Consider the following 20,565-nt stretch of genomic DNA (forward strand, 5'->3'; position numbering starts at 1 on the left):
ATTGAACCGAGGTCGCTGACTGTAAAACGTTGTGCTCAGATGTTCTGAGCATCTCAAACTCAGATTATTACATAAACAAATGTTTTTGTATTGCTGATTAATGCAAGGCCTTGGTGGTTAGGTAATTCTGATCGCCACACAAGAAAATAAGGGAAAGAGTGTACCATTGGGCCAGTTAAACCTATCCCCGTCCGTTCAATATGATCATGATTATCTGCCTCAGGCTTCACCTTTTCTTCCCCATCTTTCAAAAAATTTGCTACTTTCTTTTTCAGTAGCTCCAGTGACCCTAGTTTTCAACCTCTCTGGGCTAAAGATTCAGAAGTGTTCCCACCATCCGCACTATTTAAAAACTGCACTCTAGTCTGGGGCAGCACCATAGTGTAGTGGTTAGTGTGAGGCTTACAATACTGGGGATCCGGGCTTAATCCCCACTGTTGCCTGTAAGGGGTACGTTCGTTCTCCCCGCGACCACGTGGGTTTCCTCCGGGTGCTCTGGTCTCCTCCCACAGTCCAAAGACGTACCGGTTGGGAGGTTAATTGGTCATTGTAATCAGGCTAGGATGAAGTTGGGGACAGCTGGGCAGTACCACTTGAGGGGCTGTAAAGGCCTATTCAGAGCTCTATGTCAATAAATAAACAAATAAGATAAGCTGTGTCCCCTTGTTGAAGATACTCTCCATTAGTGGAAATACCTTGACAGTTAATCTGTCATAGCATCTCAGATGTTTCAACACTGCTTTCTTGATATGTGTGACTAGGGGAAAAGCAACAATGGAATAATATGCAACAGACACAAAATGCTGGATGAACTCAGCAGGCCAGGCAGCATCTATGGAAAAGAGAACAGTCGACGCTTCGGACTGAAACGCTTCATCAGGATTGTACCCTTTTCCACAGATGCTGCCTGGCCTGCTGAGTTCTTCCAGCATTTTGCGTGTGTTGCTTTGGATTTCCAGCTCCTGCAGATTTTCTCTTGCTTGTGAATGGAATAATACTTTGTACAAATGCATGTTGTCGATGGACTACACCATAGGATTGTTGAAAATTTAGCAACAGATCTATAAAATAGTTAGCTTTCTCACTGACAGTGCTGTTTTATTTTTAAACTTGTGTAGCCATAACTTCTGCAGAAAAGGGGAAGTTACAGATTGGGACTGTCATCAACTTATGACATCGGAAATTGTAAGATGAATGAGAGGGTGTTTTAAGCTTTCAGGGTGGAAATATTTATCTGATATTTAATACAGGGATTAGTATTGTATATCCGAGCTGGATACTTTTGGAAAGCAGGGACATGGGAACTGGGCATGAATGTACTGTATGACATTTTATTTATTCACTGTTTGAGACATGGGCATTGCTGGCAAGGCTGGCTGTGTTTATGTACAAACTGCTGGAGGAACTCAACGGGTCAGGCAGTATGTACTGTGGAAAATGAACAGACAATATTTCGGGCCAAGTCTCTTCATCAGGACTGGAAAAAAAGGGGACAGAAGCCAGATTGCCCTCTTCCTTTGCAGTCTCAGCTTGAAACATCGACTGTTCATTTTCCTTCGTAGACGCTGCTTGACTCGCTGAGTTCCGCCAACACTTTTTGTGTGGTGATCTGGATTTTCAGCATCTGTTGTCTCTCTTGTCTCTGCTTATTGTGGCAAGCAAGACCCTACGGAGACGTGGAGCAGCCACGTTGATCCTCTCACATCCCCTTTGCCAATCACCTGTCCAGCTCTTGGCTCCATCCCTCCCCCTCCTGTCTTCTCCTATCATTTCGGATCTCCCCCTCCCCCTCCCACTTTCAAATCCCTTACTAGCTCTTCCTTCAGTTAGTCCTGACGAAGGGTCTCGGCCTGAAACGTCGACTTGTACCTCTTCCTAGAGATGCTGCCTGGCCTGCTGCGTTCACCAGCAACTTTGATGTGTGTAGCTTGAATTTCCAGCATCAGCAGATTTCCTCTTGTTCACATCTATATTATTGGGTTCTTTGAAGGGGGATTTTCAAATGATAGGAATTGGCGGGGACTTTTTTTTTTAACTTTAATGCACGTTGTTTCAGAGGATACGTTTAAGATATAATTGTGGAAATTGGGTTTTACTGAGTGTACCACATCATAGGCTTCCCTAAATGCCAACGGCATAACAAGTGGCGATGGTGACCACATCATAGAGTCATGAAACAATACAGTGTAGAAAGAGGCAATTCGAACCAATTTGATCATGCTGTCTACATTTGACCCTTACTCCTCTCAACCTTTCCTATCTGTTCAAATATTTCTTAAATGTTGTATTGTACCTGCCTCTGGCAGCTCATTCCATTTCAGTTCCACCATCTGCATCTGCCCCTCGGTTCCCTTTCAAATCTTCCCCATCTCACCTTAACCCGGTGCCATCTTGTTTTTGATTCCCTTTCCCTGGGAAAATGACGGTGTGTGTTCACCCTGTCTATGTCCCTCATGATTTTATGCATCTCTATTTAAAGTTCATGGCACGGCACGGCAGCGTAGTGGTTAGCACAACGCTTTACAGCGCCAGCGACCCGGGTTCCATTCCCGTTGCTGCCTGTGAGGAGCTTGTACGTTCTCCCGGTGACCGTGTGGGTTTCCTCCGGGTGCTCCAGTTTCCTCCCACAGCCCAAAGATGTACCAGCTGGTGGATTAATTGGAAGTTGTTCCAAGATTAGACTAGGGTTAAATCGGGGGTTGCTTGATGCCGATCGAAGGGCCCATTCCATGCTGTCTCTCAATATGTAAACAAATAAGTCAATTATATCTTGGCATAGATTCCTACAAGAAAATCCAAGATCAGCAGATGCAAATGAGGCAGATCCACAACAATTCCAGTAGTTGGGGAATCCATTGTTGTAGGTGACCAAGAATCATGGCACAGGAACAGCTAAGATGGAGGCCCCAGCTGTTTTTAATAGCTCTTGAATGGAAAATCCTACAAGAAGTGGTGGATACGGCCTGGCCCATCATGGGCAAAGCCCTCCCCACCGTTGAGCACATCTACACGGAGCACTGTCGCAGGAAAGCAGCATCCATCACCAGGGACTCCCACCATCCAGGCCATGCTCTCTTCTTGCTGCTGCCATCAGGAAGGAGGTACAGGAGTCTCAGGACTCACACCACCAGGTTCAGGAACAGTTATTACCATCAGCCATCAGGCTCTTGAACCAGAGGGGATAACATCACTCTCCCCGCCACTGAACTGTTCCCATAACCTATGGACTTACTTTCAAGTACTCTTCCTCTCAGGTTCTTGATATTTCTTATTTTTTTCTTTTGCATTTGCATGTTAGTTGTTAGTCTATCCTGTTGGGTGCGGTCTTCATTGATCTATTGTGTTTCTTGGATTTACTGTGTGTGCCCACAAGAAAATTAATCTCAGGGTTGTATATGGTGACATATCTGTACTTCGGTAATAAATTTGAAGCCGTCAGCGCAGGAGTTGAGTGGGCGAAGCGGTCCCGACCCTCCAAGCAGACCATTGCCTTTGTCAGAGCTGGGGAGCAGCCAATACCTGCCAAAAGAACATCTGCAGGCATCCTGACCTCTGCAAGGGACTGGCAGCTGTTGGTGGACCTCGAAGGGCAGCTGAAGTTCCCCAACCATATCGCAGCCACCACCCTATGACCAGACATTGTCCTAGTGTCTGAGTCGATTAAGCAAGTGGTGCTGCTGGAGCTGACAGTCCCATGGGAAGCTGGCTTGGAAGAGGCCTTTGAAAGGAAGTTCTCCAAGTACACAGGACTGGTCAGCAACTGTCAGCAGGCTGGATGGAGAGTGAGGTGTCTCCCAGTGGAGGTTGGTTGTAGGGGATTCGCAGCCCGTTCCTTAGTTAGAGCCTTCAGCATTTTGGGCATCGAGGAGAGAGGAAGAGGAGAGCCATCTGCAGTACCACCGATGCGGCAGAGAGGGCCTCAAGATGGCTGTGGCTCAAAAGAGGGGAGCCATGGAGTCATAAGTAGCTAGCCATCTGGACACAAGCTGGGGTCTGATCAGCCCTGGCTGGGTCACCTGGAGGAGGTTGTATGATGTTGAAAGACCTGAAACATCCGATGATTCCAGGAACATCACTGACGATGTGTCCAGAAGCATCAATAGATGTTATGTACACTGCTACTTTGAATTTTTGAATAATTAATGCAGTGACCCCATAGACACTATTTTGAGGAAGGGCAGAGGGTATACCGAGGCCTATCACTGACCGACATTGCTACTACAGGGTATCTACCATCATTCACTGTTGTCTGTGGGATCTTGCTACGTGAGAGCTGGCTGCCTCTGTTTCTCCACGCTGTACCTTCTCTGTTGCTGAAGCTGAAATGCGTGAGAGCTTCAAGTTGCTGGGTGTGAACATCACCTGTCCTGTTCCGACCACACTGGTGTCACAGCCAAGGAAGCTCACCAATGCCACTACTTCCTCGGGAGCATTAAAAAAAGCTTTGGCATGTCCACGTCGACCTTCACCAACGGATGCACCATAGAAAGCATTCCGTCTGGATGCACCATGGCTTGGCATGGCATCTGCTCTGCATGTGACCACAAGAAACTGCAGAGGGTTGTGGACACAGCTCAGCACATCACAGAAACCAGCCTCCCCTCCGTGGACTCTGTCAGCACTTTTTGCTGCCTCGGTAAGTCGGCTAGCATAAACAAAAACCCCACCCACCCCAGACACTGTCCATTATCCTCTCTCTCTCTCTCATCGGGCAGAAGATACAACAGCCTGAAAGCACTTACCACCAGGCTCGAGGACAGCTTCTGTCCCAATGTTATCAGACTCTTGTACAATAAAATGGAACCTTGACCTCACAATCAACCTCATAATGATCTCCACTTCACTGTAGATTTTACACTTTACTCAGCATTGTTACTGTTTTACTTTATTCTAGCTCAATGCACTGCGTAATGATTTGATCTCTATGAAGAGTGTGTAAGAAACCTTTCATTATGTCTTGGTACAGTTGACAATGATAAACCAATGCCAATACCAGTAGGACATCTTGAGGCTGTGTAGGGTGCAAGTACAGTTACAGTGTTCTAAGTGGGGACAGAACACTGTAAACCCCAGCCTAGCCTCACCAACAGACAGCTGCTGAATCCCCAGACAGGAGGGTGGAGGGCAGGCCTGTGATGATATGTGAGAGCGAGCGAGTGAGAGAGAGAGAGAGAGAGAGACTGGATTCATAGTAGCAGGTTGAGTGAGACATTGTGCGCAAAGTTCACAGGATGTGGTGAGGTCAGTGGCGAGGAGAACTGACTTGACGTGAATGCACAGATAAGACGGAGGTTACGGTGAGGAAAGACGTCACATTCTCTGGGGCAATGCACTCACAGCTTCCCCTCAGCTGGTACTCTGGGTCTGAGGTACCTCCAGCCATTCCCCAGAACCTGTGCTGGGGGCTGACAATTAGTGGGGTGGGAGGAGGGAGGGGGATTGAGTAGAGGGGTGAGGGTTGGTAATGGGAGAGATCAGCGGGTGAACCTCTCCCATTCACACCACCTCCCCTCCTCTCACTCACTCCCTCCCTCACCTTTCTGTCACTTCAAGTCTCCCCCCTTCCCCTCCCAACCCCTCTGCTTTCTCACCCACACTTCATCGTTCAGCCACTCTCTTGTCCACACACACCAATTCCCAATTTGCACCTCTCTCTCCCCAGCCCTCAGCCCTCTTTCTACTCTCCTACTCGCCCCAGACAACCACAGCTTTCTCTCTTCTGACTTCTGGCCTCAGCCCCTTCCTGCCTCCTCTGACCTATACACTCCATATCCTCACTTTTTCCCCCACACTTCATTCTGCACCCCCACCACCTCCCTACCAATCACCTCTGCCCTCTCCACTCTCCCTTTGACTTCTTGCTCCTCTATTATTTCCCTCCTCACCCCCTCATCCCCACCTTTCCATCTTTCTGCCACCTCTACTCTCACACTCCCCCACTCATCACATCTTCCAATCCCTCTCTCACGTATCCCCCATTCCCTGCCTCTTACTCCTATCCCACTCATTCTTGTGCCCTCCCCCCAAGTCCCTCTCCCCTCCCAAACCTCCCTTCCACACCCCAAACCCAGCTCAACCTCCCAAGCCCCTCTCCCTCCTCTCCACTCACACCCTCCCTTCTCGACACCTGTACCCTCTCCCCGCCTTTCACCTGATCCCTTCTGATCCCTCAGCACCTCCTCCCACCTCACCCTCCCTACCTCCCCTATCTCTTCCTCCTTATTGCCTCTCTCCTTCCACACTTTCTACTCCTCCCCACTTCCCCTTCCCCTTCTACAAATGCCTCTCTGCCCTTTCCCCCACTCAACTCTTCCCTCCTCCCCTTCTCCACACACCCCCTGACTCTCTCCTCTGACCCACTTCTACCACCCTCACCCACTTCCCCATTTCCTCTGCCCCTCCCCACAGACCGTGGTTGAATGAATTCCTGCCACTTCCCCAGTAGGAGGAGGAGATGGGTGGAATACCCCTAGAGGAGGGAGTGGAATACCCCCTGCCACAGGGGGGTGGAATAACCCTAGAGGGGATGGAATACCCCTAGGAGAGATGCTGGAATACCCCCGAGAGGACCTTCTCCTGGGTCAAGGATTCCTGGGCAAAATGATGCCAAGATATTTCAAAATCCGAAGTAAATTTATTATCTAAGTATAGTTGTGCCAGAAAGTTTGCAAACCCTGTAGAATTTTCTCTGTTTCTGCATAAATATGACCTAAAATGTGATCAGATCTTCATGTAAGTCCTAAAACTACAGAGAAGCCAATTAAATTAAAAAAAACATTATACGTGTTCATTTATTTATTAAGAAAAATAATCTAATATTGCATGTATTTGTTGGAAAAAGTATGTGGGCCTTTGCTTTCAGTAAGCGGTGTGATCCCCTTGTTCAACAATAACTTCAACCAAACATTTCCAGTAACTGTTGATCTGTCCCGCACATTGGCTTGGAGAAAATTTAGGCTTCATCTCTGGGATGTTGGTGGGCTTCCTTGCGTGAACTGCTTGCTTGAGATCCTTCCACAACTTTTCTATAGAATTAAGGTCAGGACTTTGACTTGGCCTTTCCAAAGCACAAATTTTCTTCTTTTTCAACCATTCAGGTGTTGATTTACTTTTGTCTTTCGAATCATTGTCTTGTTGCATTATCCAACTTCTATTAAGCTTCAGCTGACAGACTGCTACCCTGACATTCTCCTGTAAAATGTTCTGATACATTTTTGAATTCATTGTTCCCTCGACGATTTGCAAGCTGATCAGGCCCTGAGGCAGCAAAGCAGCCCCAAACCATATGCTCCCTCCACCATGATTCACAGTTGGGATGAGGTTTTGGTGTTGGTGTGCAGTGCCCATTTTTCTCCAGACACAGCAATGTGCATTTCTGCCAAAAAGTTGAGCTTTTGTGTCATCTATTGATAGAACATTGACTGAGAAGCATTGTAGAACATCCAGGTGGTCTTTTGCAAACCTGAGATCTGCAGCAATGTTTGTTTTTGGAGAGCAGTGGTGTCCTTCCATGAACACCATTCTTGTTCAGTGTTTTTCTTTTCGTGGACACATGAACAGAAACATAGGCAAGTTCTAGAGATTTCTGCAGGTTTTCTGCTGTTAACCTTGGGGTTCGTTTTCACCTCCTTCAATATTGCACTGTGCTGTTGGTGTGATCTTTGCAGGATGCCCACTCCTAGGGAGAGTCCAACAGTACTGAGTTTCCTCCATTTGTAGATAAGTTCTCTTACTGTGGACTGATGAACACTCAGGTTGTTAGAAATGCTTTTGTAGCCTTTTCCAGCTTCATGCATCTCTACAATTCTTCTAAGGTTTTCTGACAGTTGTTTTAATCGAGGCATGGTGCACATAAACAGATCTTTCTTGAGAAGAGCAGGTTCTGTCAGTAACCTGATTTTATGTGTCCTTTTTATCGGGCAGGGCATCTCTACAACCCACACCTCCAATCTCATCTCATTGACTGGAACACCTGACTCCAAATAGCTTTTGTAGAAGGCATTACCCCAGAGGTTCACATACTTTTCCAACAGATACATGTAATCTTGGATCATTTTTTCTCAATAAATAAATGAACAAGTATAATGTTTTTGTGTTACTTATTTAATTGGGTTCTCTTTATCTTGTTTTAGGACTTATCTGAAGATCTGATCGCATTTTAGGTCATACTTGTACAGAAATAGAGAAAATTCTACAGGGTTCACAAACTTTCCACTGTATATTACCCTTTACTACCTTGTTTTCTTGCAGGTATTTACAGAAAAAGAAATACAATACCATTTACAAAAAAAACTATATATAAGCAAATATAACCCCAGTTATCCATTGAGGGGGAACTTCTTTAGTCAGAGAGTGGTAGCTGTGTGGAATGAGCTTCCAGCAGAAGTGGTTAAGGCAGGCTCTATATTGTTGTTTAAAGTTAAATTGCATAGTTATATGGACAGGAAAGGAATGAAGGGTTATGGGTTGAGTGCAGGTCGGTGGGACTAGGATAGGGTAAGAGCTCGGCACGGACTAGAAGGGCCGAGATGGCCTGTTTCCGTGCTGTAGTTGTTATATGGGTTATAAACAAAGACTGACAAACAACCAATGTGGCAAAGGAGACCAATTGTTCCAATAAAAAATAATACTGAGAACGAGTTGTAAAGGGTCTTTGAAAGTGTGTCTGTGGAACCTGTTCAGAGTAGTGGTGAGTGAAGTTGTCCACGCTGGTTCAGGAGCCTGATGGTTGTAGGGTAATAACTGTTCCTGAAGCAGGCAGTGTGGGACCTGTGTAGCTCCTGATCAATGGTAGTAGTAAGAAGAGGGAATGGCCTGGATGGTGGGGTCTGGATGATGGATGCTGCCGCCTTGTGGCAGTGCTCCATGTAAATGCATCCAGTGGTGGGGAGAGCTCTGCCTGTGATGGACTGGGCCGTAGCCGCTACTTTCTTCAGACTTTTCTGTTCCTGGGCATTGGTGTTTCGATACAAGGCTGTGATGCATCCATTTAGGGCACTCTCTTCTGTGCATTAATAGAAGATTGTCAAGGTTTTTAATGATATGTTGGATTTATGCAAACTTTTAAGAAAGTTGAGGCACTGTGGCGTTTTCTTTGTGATGGCATTTATGTGATGGTCCCAGGACAGGTTGCCTGATCTGTTAACACCAAGGAACTTAAAAGCTACTGACCCTTTCAAGCTCCATTCTCCTAATGAGGTCTGGTTTATGGACATCCAGCTTCTTCCTCCTGTAGTCAATAATCAGTTCTTTTGTTTTATTGACGTTGTCCTCGTGGCACCACTCAACCAGATTTTCAATCACCAATATCAACCAGTGCTGTTAAACCCTATTATTTTATAAAGCACTGTGCTTCGATTGAACTCATAGATGGCTTTCCCAAACATCTTAAGAAACTATTAGCAGATTACATCAGAGCTCTTTCAGCTGCAGCCAGACTTAGAAAGTGAATTACAACTCTTAATTCTGTCATAGACCCATTTAAAGGAATTTTAACTGGAACTATCAATTAACATGTTTTCAAAGAGCTCTGTAAAATGATGTTCAGAGGTGACAGTTTCGTGGATTCTGTGTACAGGAATTGTGGTTACAGTTGTGATCTGTACTGTTAGTGGAGAGAAGGATGCCACGGGAGTGTAGTGGTTATCATGACACTATTACAGCTCAGGGCTTTGGAGTTCAGAGTTCAATTCCGATGTCTTCTGGAAGGGGGCTGTACGTCCTTCCTGTGGAATGCATGAGTTTTTGCCTGGGTGCTTCAGTATCCTCCCACAGATCGCAGACGTACCAGTTAACAGGTTAATTGGTCATTGTAAGTTGTCCCATGATTAGGCTACGGTTAAATCGGGGGTTTCTGGATAGTGTGGCTCAAATGGCCGGAAGGCCTATTCGGTGCTCTTTCTCAAAATAAAAAAGCTTCTCAATGAGCAGCTAAGGAGCCTTGTTCCATAGCCTGTCCTGTACTGCCCTCTGCTGGTGATGGATGTCATAGGCAGGGAGTAAAGGCAACGTGGAAAGCAGGAGTCCTGGACATAAAGCCACAGAAATATCAAAGTTTCACAGCCTGGCTTCAAAGCCTGTGACCTTTAACACCACAGGACTCAACTGTAAGGTGAACATTTTTTAATATGTCAGAAGGAGGCGGCCATCCAGACGGCTCTAGGGTTAGAGGGATGGTTTGTGTGAAGGATTGAGTAGAGAGGCTGTGCAATGCTCTGTATGAGGGTCACTGTGAGGTTCTGTGCAAGGGTCCTTGTGTGGGATGATGGGGGCTTATAGAATACAGAACACTACAGCACCATACAGGCCCTTCAGCCCACAATGTTGTGCTGACCTCCAAAATTAATCTAACCTTTTCCCTCCCAAATAGCCCCCTCTCGTATTAGAAACATAGAAACATAGAAAATAGGTGCAGGAGTAGGCCATTCGGCCCTTCGAGCCTGCACCACCATTCAGTATGATCATGGCTGATCATCCAACTCAGAACCCTGTACCAGCCTTCCCTCCGTACCCCCGATCCCTTTAGCCACAAAGGCCATATCTAACTCCCTCTTAAATATAGCCAATGAACTGACCTCAACTGTTTCCTGTGGCAGAGAATTCCACAGATTCACCACTCTCTGTGTGAAGAAGTTTCTCCTCATCTCGGTCCTAAAAGGCTTCCCCTTTATCCTTAAACTGTGACCCCTCGTTCTGGACTTCCCCAACATCGGGAACAATCTTCCTGCATCTAGCCTGTCCAATCCCTTTAGGATTTTATACGTTTCAATAAGATCCCCCCTCAATCTTTTAAATTCCAACGAGTATAAGCCTAGTTGATCCAGTCTTTCATCATATAAAATCCTGCCATCCCAGGAATCAATCTGGTGAACCTTCTTTTTACTCCCTCTATGGCAAGGATGTCTTTCCTCAGATTAGGGGACCAAAGCTGCACACAATACTCCAGGTGTGCTCTCACCAAGGCCTTGTACAACTGCAGTAGTACCTCCCTGCTGCTGTACTCGAATCCTCTTGCTATGAATGCCAGCATACTATTCGCCTTTTTCACCGCCTGCTGTACCTGCATAATAGCCATTTCATCCCTGGAAAAGGCACTGGCTGAGTCAGAGTCAATAGAAAGGTCAATAGACAGGTCTGTGTGAGAGTCAGCGTGTCAGTCTGTATTGGCAGAGGTGAGGGTATGGGCCTGCTAGACCATGGGAGGGGTGTGAGGCTAAGGGTTTACGTTAAGTTGCACGAGGGTCTGTGCAAGAGGAAATTGGGGTCTTGTGAGCGTCATTGTGAGAGTGAGATTGAGAGCAAATGCAAGAGTCTGTGGGGATCGGTACGGGATAAGTCAATGATGGAGAGAGCATGAATGTCTGTGTGAGCTTAGTTAAATGCCAGAACATGTGGCAGTCATTGTGAGTAAACTGTCAGGATCATGGGTAAGTGTGCCACTGTGTACAAGGGTGTGTTTGAATGTTGGTGTGTCTGCGTGAAGGTCAGAGTGTGAAATGAGTGTGAAATGCGAGTGTGACAGTTTCTGAGGGTGCGTGTGAGTGTGAAGGATAGTGCAAGGATGTGTGCGAATGGAGTGTGAAGTTGGCTGTGAGTGTGAGGGGAGTACGAGGATGAGTATGAAATACGGGGAAGTGTGTGGTGAGAGTAAGCTGAATGTGAGGACAAAAGTGAAGTTTGGGGAAGTGTGAGGAGAATGAAAGGTGAGTGTGAGTTAAGTGTCAGGTGAGCGTGAGGTAAGTGTGAGGGTGAGTGTGTGGTGAATGTGAGGTGAACAAAGTGAGTGTGAGGGGTGAGAGTAAGGTGAATGTCAGGGTGAGTGTGAGTGGTGTGAGGTGAATGTGAGGGTGAGTACATAGTGACTGAAGTGGGTGTGAGGTGAGTGTGAGAGTGAATGTGAAGCTGACTGTGAGTGTGGATGAGGACGAGAGTGAAGTTTGGGGAAGTGTGAGGGACAGTGCGAGAGAGAGAGAGAGAATGTGGGGAATGTGAGAGTGAATTTGAGGGGGATGTGGGGTAAGTGTGAGGGGGTGTGAACATGTATGAATTTGGGTGTGAGTGGGAGGTAAGTACGAGGGAATGTGAGGGTGGAGGTGGTTGTGAGAGGTTTCTTGTGACCAGCACGGTGATTTTACAGTGAACGCTGGCTGCTCTGCTGATGTCAGGGTTTCCATGGCAACAGGGCCATTGCCCTAGACAGCTATGCAAGCATCACAACGACAGCAAATTCCATCACATTCAGCTCATGAAGCTTTCCTCAGACATGGCAGGTACTTTCCTGCCACCCCTCTTTACCCAGAGCTGACAGCCTTCTCCATCCCTGTAAACGTACCCTCCCCAACTCCCATCTTGACTAGTACACCAACAAAACAGATACATTCCAGTGTATTAATGCACAAAGTTCAAAAAATCCCACTACCCTGAGAATTTAATCCAGATAATCAAATAATCCTGAAGATAAAGAATGTACCAGCAATGATAAATACTCTGGATCAACAGTATCTTCAGAGAGGAAATGTCCTGTCCTTCCCATTCTGGCCTATATGTGACTCCAGATCCACAAATGAGGTTGGTAAGACAAGGGAATACACACTCAAGAAGTGGAAAGAGTGAGCAGTTTCAATTTCCTGGGTATCAACATCTCTGAGGATGTATCCTGGGCTCAACATATCGATGCAGCTACAGAGAAGGCATGTCAGCGGCTGCATTTCATTAGGAGTTTGAGGAGATTTGGTTTGTCACCAAAAGCACTCGCAAATTTCTACAGACATACTGTGGAGAGCATTCTGACTGCATCACCGTCTGGTATGGAGGAGAGTTGGTGTGGGGTGGGGGTTGCTACTGCAGAGGATCAAAGCAGGTTGCAGAAAGTTGTAAACACAGCCAATCCATCATGGGCACTAGCCTCTGTGGTATCCAGGACATCTTCCAGGAGTGATGCCTCGAAAAGGTGACATCCATCATGCCCCATCACCCAGGACATGCCCTCTTCTCATTACTACCACAGAGAAGAGGTACAGGAGTCTGAAGGCACACACTCAATGAATCAGGAACAGCCTCTCACCCTCTGCCATCCAATTTCTGAATGGACATTGAACCCATGAACACTACCTCACTGCTTTTTTACACCGCTTATTTAATTTAACACTTTATACTTACTGTAATTTACAGTTTTTATTATGTATCACATTGTGTATTACTGAAAAACAACTGTCACAACGTATGCTGGTGATATTAAATCTGACTCTGAAATGCCCTTTGACGTGGCCTCGGAAGCCAAGGGCGATCAGAAAAAGGTAATCGATTCAGTCTTCCCACGGATACTCAAATTCCATTATGTATTAGGGGAATTCTGACTTCTTGGAACCAGGGATAATTCCACATCAGCAGAACTTTCCCCTCTCTCACATGCTCAGGCTATCGGTGACCTTGGGCCGTGACATTCAAATCTGTTGGCTCCTAAATACCGACTGGGTGGAGAGAGCGTTTGTTATTTCCACTGGGCTGGGACGTCTTCCCCTGGGTTAATGGTGTTATATATATAAAAAAAGTTCTTTCACACATCAGAAACTGAGACTTCTGGTGGGACGCAAGTGGTTAACTCTTTGCTAGAACACATCGGCCGTTAAAACTTAAAACTAGTAGGATGCGAGATGATATGGGGCAACAGTTTGCCGAGTTTGTTGATTACAAAGTAGATATCCATACTGAAGTCTTAGTGCCCAAGGAACAGACAAGGATGAACGATGAAGGGATTCTTTCTATCACCTATGCATTACTGCTTTGGACTATGGCTGAAACAGGGCCACAATAGATGCCATCTCAGGTTTACGGCTCCTCTCTGGACCATTTGAATAGTAAACTCACCTACATTAGACGACTACTTATTTAGACCATAAGACGTAGGAGCAGAATCACGCCATTTGGCCCATCGAGTCTGCTCCTCCATTCAATCATGGCTGAACTTTTTTCCTCACATCAGCCTCACTCAGCCTTCTCCCCGTAACCTTTGATGCCATGGCCAATCATGAATCTCTCAATCTCCACCTCAAATACACTCAAAGACCTGGCCTCCACAGCTACTTGGGGTAACAAATTCCACAAATTCACCACCCTCTGGCTAAAGAAATATCTCTGCATCTCTGTTTTGAATGGACGCCCCTCTATCATGAGGCTGTGCCCTCTTGTCCTAGACTCCCCCACCATGGGAAACATCCTTTCCAGATCTACTCTGTCTAGGCCTTTCAGCATTCGAAAGGTTTCACTGCAATCCCCCAGAACCATCAATCATTCCTCATATGATAACCCTTTCACTCCCAGAATCATCCTTGTGAACCTCCTCTGAACCCTATCCAATGCCAGCACATCTTTTCTTCGACAAGGAACCCAAAACTGTACACAGTACTCAGGGTAGGGCCTCACCAGTACCTTATAAAGCCTCAACATCACATCCCTGCTCTTGTATTCTGGATCTCTTGAAATGAATGCCAACATTGCATTTGCCTTCCTCATCACCAACAACAACCTGCAAGTTAACCTTTAGGATGTTCTACACAAGGACTCCCAAGATTGGCATCCCAGATTTTTTGATTTTCTCCCCATTTGGAAAATAGTCTGCACACTTATTTCTTCTACCAAAGTGCATGACCATGCACTTTCCAACATTGTATTTCATTTGCCACTTCTTTGTCTAAGTCCTTCTGCAGCTTTCCTGTTTCCTCAACACTAACTGCCCCTCCACTAATCTTCATATCATCTGCAAACTTGGCAACAAAGCCATCTACTCCATCATACTGTATCTACTGACATGCAGCATAAGAAGTGGCTCCAACACCAACCCCTGCAGAACACCACTAGTCACTGGCAGCCAACCAGAAAAGGATCCTTTTATTCCCACTTTCTGCCTCCTACCAATCAGCCAATGCTCTAACCATGCCAGTAACTTTCCTGTAACACCATGGGCTCTTCACTTGATAAGCAGCCTCATGTGTGGCACCTTGTCAAAGGCATTCTGGAAGTCCAAATACACAACATACACTGCATCCCTTTTATCTATCCTACTTGTAATCTCCTCAAAGAATTCCAACAGGTTTGTCAGGCAGGATTTTCCCTTAAGGAAACCATGCTGACTTTGTCCTATCTTGTCCTGTGTCACCAAGTACTCCATCCTTAGCAATTGACTCCAACATCTTGCAATCCACTGAGGTCAAGCTAATTGGTCTACAGCTTCTTTTCTGCTGCCTTCCTCCTTTCTTAAAGAGTGGAGTGACATTTGCAATTTTCCAGTCCTCTGGCACTATGCCAGAGTCCAATGATTTTTGAAAGGTCATTACTAATGCCTCCACAATCTCTACCGGAACTCTGGGGTGCAGTTCATCTGGTCCAGGTGACTTGTGTACCCTTAGGTCTTTCAGCTTTTTGAGCATCTTCTCCCTTGTAATGGTAACTGCACTCATTTCTCTTTCCTCGTACCCTTCAACATCTGTCATACTGTTAGTGTCTTCCACAGTGAAAACTGATGCAAAATATCCCTTTAATTCATTTACCATCTCTTTGTCCCCTGTTATTATTACTCCGGCCTCATTTTCTAGCAGTCCTATATCTACTCTCATCTCTCTTTTATTTTTTATATACTTGGAAATGCTTTTTCTATCCACCGTTATATTGCTTGCTAGCCTGCTTTCATATTTTAACTTTTACCTCCTAATGACACACACAAAATGCTACAGGAACTCAGCAGGCCAGGCAGCATCTATGGAAAAGAGTACAGTCGACGTTTCGGGCCAAAACCAGGACTGCCAAACAGTTTCAGCCCAAAACATCAATTGTACTCTTTTCCACAGATGCTGCCTGGCCTGCTGAATTTCTCCAGCATTATGTGTGTGTTGCTTGGATTTCCAGGATCTACAGATTTTTTCGTTTGTTTTTACCTCCTAATGGTTCTTTAAGACGGTCTCTGTAGGTTTTTAAAAGCTTCCCAATCCTCTATCTTCGCACTCATTTTTGCTTTGCTATATGCCCTCTCTTTCGCTTTTACATTAGCTTTGATTTCCCTTGTCAGCCACAGTTGTACTATCTGGCTATTTGAGTATGCCTTTGTTTTTGGAGTACATTGACCCTGCCCCTTCCTCATTTTTCCCACACCACTGCAGCTCTGCTGTCATTCCTGTCAGCATCTCCTTCCAATTTACTTTGGCCAATTCCCCTCTCGTACCACTGTAATTTCCTTTACTCCACTGAAATACTGCTACATCAGACTTTACTTTCTCCCTATCAAATTTCAAAGTTAAACTCAGCCATATTGTGATCACTGTCTCCTCACGGCTCCTTTACCTTAAGCTCCCTAGTCGCCTCTGGTCCACTACATAACACCCAATCCAGTGCAGCTGATCCCCTAGTAGCCCCAACAACAAACTGCTCTTGTAGGCATTCAACAAATTCATTCTATAGAGATCCATCACCAACATGATTTTTCCAATCTACCTGAATGTTAAAATCTCCTACGACTATCATAACATTGCCCTTTTGACACTCTTTTTCTATTTCCCATTGTAATCTGTAATCAACATCCCAGCTATTGTTTGGAGGCCTGTATATAACAGCCAGAAGGGTCCTTTTACCCTTCTAACTCAATCCACAAGGATTCAACATCTTCTGATCCTATGTCACATCTTTCTATTGATTTGATGCCATTCTTTACCAGCAGAGCCATGCTGCAACAACATCATACCCAACAATCTGTAAAAGTGCAACAAGATCATCCACCTTATTTCTTATACTCCATACATTGAGATATAACACTTTGAGTACTGTATTTGCTACCCTTTTTGACTCTGCATCCCTAATGCACTAACAATCACCCTGCTAGCTGCAAATTTGTCCGATCATCTGCCTGCCCTTCCTGACTGTCTGACTATATGCTATCTTTGCTTTTTTTTAACCATCTGTCTTATCCTGAGTCCCTTCAGTCTGGTTCCCATCCCGCTGTCAAATTAGTTTAAACCCTCCCCAACAGCTCTAACAAACCTGCCCAAGAGAATATTGGTTCCCCTCAGGTTCAGGTGTAACCTGTCCCTTTAGCACAGGTCATACCTCCCCCAGAAGAGATTCCAATGATCCAAGAACCTGAAGCCCTGCCCCCTGCACCAGCTTCTCAGCCACACATTTATCTGCCAAATCATCCTGTTTCTACCCTCACTGGCGTGTGGCAGAGGTAACATCCAGAAATTACTACACTGGAGGTGCTGCTTCTCAGCTTTCTGCCTAGCTCTGTAAACTCTCTCTTCAGGACCTCTTTGCTTTTCCTTCCTACGTTATTGGTACCAATATGTACCAAGTCATCCAGCTGCTCTTCCCCCACCTCTCCAAAGTGCTGTGGATGCAGTCCGAGACACCCCTGACCCTGGTTCCTGGGAGACAACATACCACCCGGGTGTCCCGTTCACGTGCACAGAATCTCCCGTCTGTTCCTCTGACTATTGAGTCCCCGATCACCACCGCTCCCCTATTCTCCCTCTTTCCCTTCTGCACCATGGACCCACGCTCAGTGCCAGTAACTCGGACCCTGTGGCATTCCCCTGGGAGGTCATCCCCCACAGCAGTGTCCAAAATGGTATACATACTTATTATTATACTTACTGTATTTACTTACAGCTCTGCCTTCAATACTAAAATTCTAACCATCTCCAAATTCTCCCCTTGACTTCCTGACCAGCAGACAGCAATCAGTAAGGAGAGGTGGCGACACCTCTCTTGTCATCCGTGACGGCATGGTTAGTCTGCTCTGACTCCACCCGCAAGTACGCTACTGTAGGGGGCCGAATCTCTGATAACAGAGAGTCAGAGTACAGGAAGGAGACAAGAGAGCCCAGTAGCATGGTGTCACGATGACAGTCTACGTCAGCAAAACAAAAGAAGACCGCTTATTGACCTGAGGAAGAGGTGCGGTGCCCATGCTCCTGGGGTTGAGACTGTTGAGAACTTCGACTTCCTGGGAGTGAGCGTCACCTGTCATGGACACAATGGCCAAGGAAGTGCACCTGTGCCTCGACTTGCTGAGGAGGCTAAAGAAATTTGGCCCGACTCCTTTGACTCTCACCAGTTTTAACAGATGCAGCAGAGAAAGCAAACCCTCTGGATGCCAAATGGGCAACTGCTCTGCCAAGGGCCACAAGAAACTACAGGGAGCTGTAGACACCACACAGCTCAGCACAGAAGTCGGACTCCCTTCCATAGACTCTTGGCTCAGCAAAGCAGCCAACGCAATCATACCTCCGGACATTCTCCCTTTCCCTCCCTCCTACCAGGCAGAACATGTAAAGCCTGAAGGTTGATGCATTCAGGCTGAGGCTCAGCTTCTGTCCCACTGTTGTAAGACTACTGAATGGTACCCTAAATGGATTCTTGACCTCACAATCTACCTTGTTATGGCCTTGCCCTTTACTGTCTGTACATTCTCTTTAACTGTAACATTTTACTCTGCACTCTGTTACTGCTTTTTCCTTCTCCTATCTCAATGATGTGATGAAATGATCTGTATGTATAGCATGCAAAACAAAAATTTTCAGTGTAACTTGGTACACACAAACAACATTTTACAAATTTACCAGATCTGAGTGCCCAAGGGTGGGATTGATTTACTAGTAGGGCAAGATTCCTGAGATATAAGATTACTGATTGTGTGCTTCAGGTGATGGGTCACATAAATCTGGAAAGTCCAGTTCCCCTCCCTTGGCATTACCTGCCCTACACACACACACAAACTGCTCCAGAGAGGAAGGTGTATGAGGGTGAGGTGGGGCTATGGTGGAGAGAGTGACTTTGGAGGAGGTGGGTTGAAGCTACTATCTTCTCAGTGAGATCTGGGATGCGTTGGGCCTCATATCTAAGAAAGGATATGCTGACATTGAAGAGAGTCCGGGGAGGTTAATATTTAAGAAGGTTAATATATAATGAAACGGTTAATATATGAGGAGCTTCTGATAGCTCTGGGCCTGTACTCCATGAAGTTTAGAAAAATGACGGTGCGGGGAATCTCATTGAATATTGAAAGACGTAGATGGAGTGGACATGCAGAGGATGTTTTCCACAGTGGGAGAGTTTAGGGCCAGAGGGCACAGCCTCTAAATAGAAGAATGTCTCTTCAGAACAGAGATGAGTAGGAATCTATTCAGCAGGGGGTGGTGAATCTGTGGAATTCATTGCCACGGAGGGCTGTGGAGGCCAAGTCATTGGTTATATCTAAAGTGGAGGTTGATAGGTTGCTGATTAATAAGGGCATCAAAAGATATGGGGAGAAGGGGGGAGAAGGCAGGAGAACGGGGTTGAGAGGGAAAATAAATCAGCCATTATGGAACAGCAGAGCGGACAATGATAGGCAGTGGCCTAATTCTACTCCCATGTCTAACGGTCTTATGATTTATGAAGGTGACAGGAGTTAGCTCGGACCTGAGGATCTGTGTGAAGGAAGGAGCAGAAGGCTGTGAAATCCTCTATATCGAGGGTCACTGTGAAGTTCAATGCAAGGGTTCCCCAGCGCCAGTGCTGGACACAAGATGTTCATTTGCCTGGAGAGTGCGGCTTTGGTCATCACTGTTGATCTCAGTCCCTCCTGAAGTGGGAGTCACTCTCTGTCTCTCCTAATCAGGAGTAGCAATCGCTCCCAGTCTCTGCTTGTGGAGTGGAAGTGTGGAATGGGAGTCATTCTTTGTACCTCCCATCTAGAGTGAATCCTTCCTGTTTGGTAGCAGGAATCAACCTCAGTCCCTTCGGTCTGAGAGAGTGTAGTCTAATTTCCCCCTGTTCAATGGTTCCGGTCAATATCAGAGAAATGTATGCAATATACATCATGAAATTCTTGTTCTTCACAGACATCCACAAAAACAGAAGAGCACCCCAAAGAATGAGTGACAGTAAAAACGCTAGAACCCCAAAGCCCCCTGCTCCCCCTCCCACACACAAACAGCAGCAAGGCAATGACCCTCCCTCAGCAAAAATAAAAGCATCAGTACCCTCCACCCACCAAGCAAGCAATAGCAAAGCCCCAAGAAAGACCATGATCTGTAATCTAATTGTTCACCTGACAATTTGACACACCATAGGGTCTCTCTCTCCCCAACAGTCACCCTTTCACAGCAAGAGGGGAAACATAACAAATCAACTCGCTGATTCGCAGTGTTAAAGTCTGCCACATCACTATCCCCCCGCCCCCCGAATTCTCCAACTCGTGAATCAGCAGCAAACTCTCCCCCACCAACGAGACAGAGAGAGAGAGAGAGAGAGAGAGAAAAGAAGAGATAAAGCACACGATTCACTGAGCACAGAGCCCCCAACAGCCGATCTGCTCTTCCCAATGTTCCGTGTTCTCCCGTTTTTTGGGAAAAAAAGCTGTTTGTAAGTCTCTCGTGCACAGGAGTGTGCGATTTGCAGTCCCTTCTGTCTGACACGAGAGTGAGAGAAGCTCTCAGACCCAGTGTTATTGAATCCTGTGAGTCATCAAAATGATTTGGGTCTGTTCTCAGTATATTTACAGTTGGAAGCTCTGGATTTAGACTGACCAGCGATCAG

The 20,565-nt window shown here is 46.1% G+C and overlaps 1 protein-coding gene and 1 long non-coding RNA gene across 4 annotated transcripts in view; one reads left to right on the forward strand and one right to left on the reverse strand.

The window, feature by feature from the left end:
* Positions 1-20,565, reverse strand: part of LOC140191253 (3',5'-cyclic-AMP phosphodiesterase 4B-like) — a 316,368-nt gene that overhangs the window by 122,177 nt on the left and 173,626 nt on the right. The window lies entirely within an intron of this gene.
* LOC140191255 (uncharacterized) overlaps positions 1-20,565 on the forward strand; it is a 31,976-nt gene that overhangs the window by 10,692 nt on the left and 719 nt on the right. Inside the window, exon 4 of one of the 2 annotated variants that reach the window (XR_011883803.1) lies at positions 17,717-18,092. The exons of the other annotated variant lie outside the window; for it this stretch is intronic. This is a non-coding gene — a long non-coding RNA (uncharacterized lncRNA). Of the gene's footprint in view, positions 1-17,716; positions 18,093-20,565 lie in introns of those variants that run through there. 2 annotated transcript variants of the gene reach the window in all.

This window comes from Mobula birostris, chromosome 32 (genome assembly GCF_030028105.1).
Source record: "Mobula birostris isolate sMobBir1 chromosome 32, sMobBir1.hap1, whole genome shotgun sequence".
Taxonomy (NCBI): Eukaryota; Metazoa; Chordata; class Chondrichthyes; order Myliobatiformes; family Myliobatidae; genus Mobula; species Mobula birostris.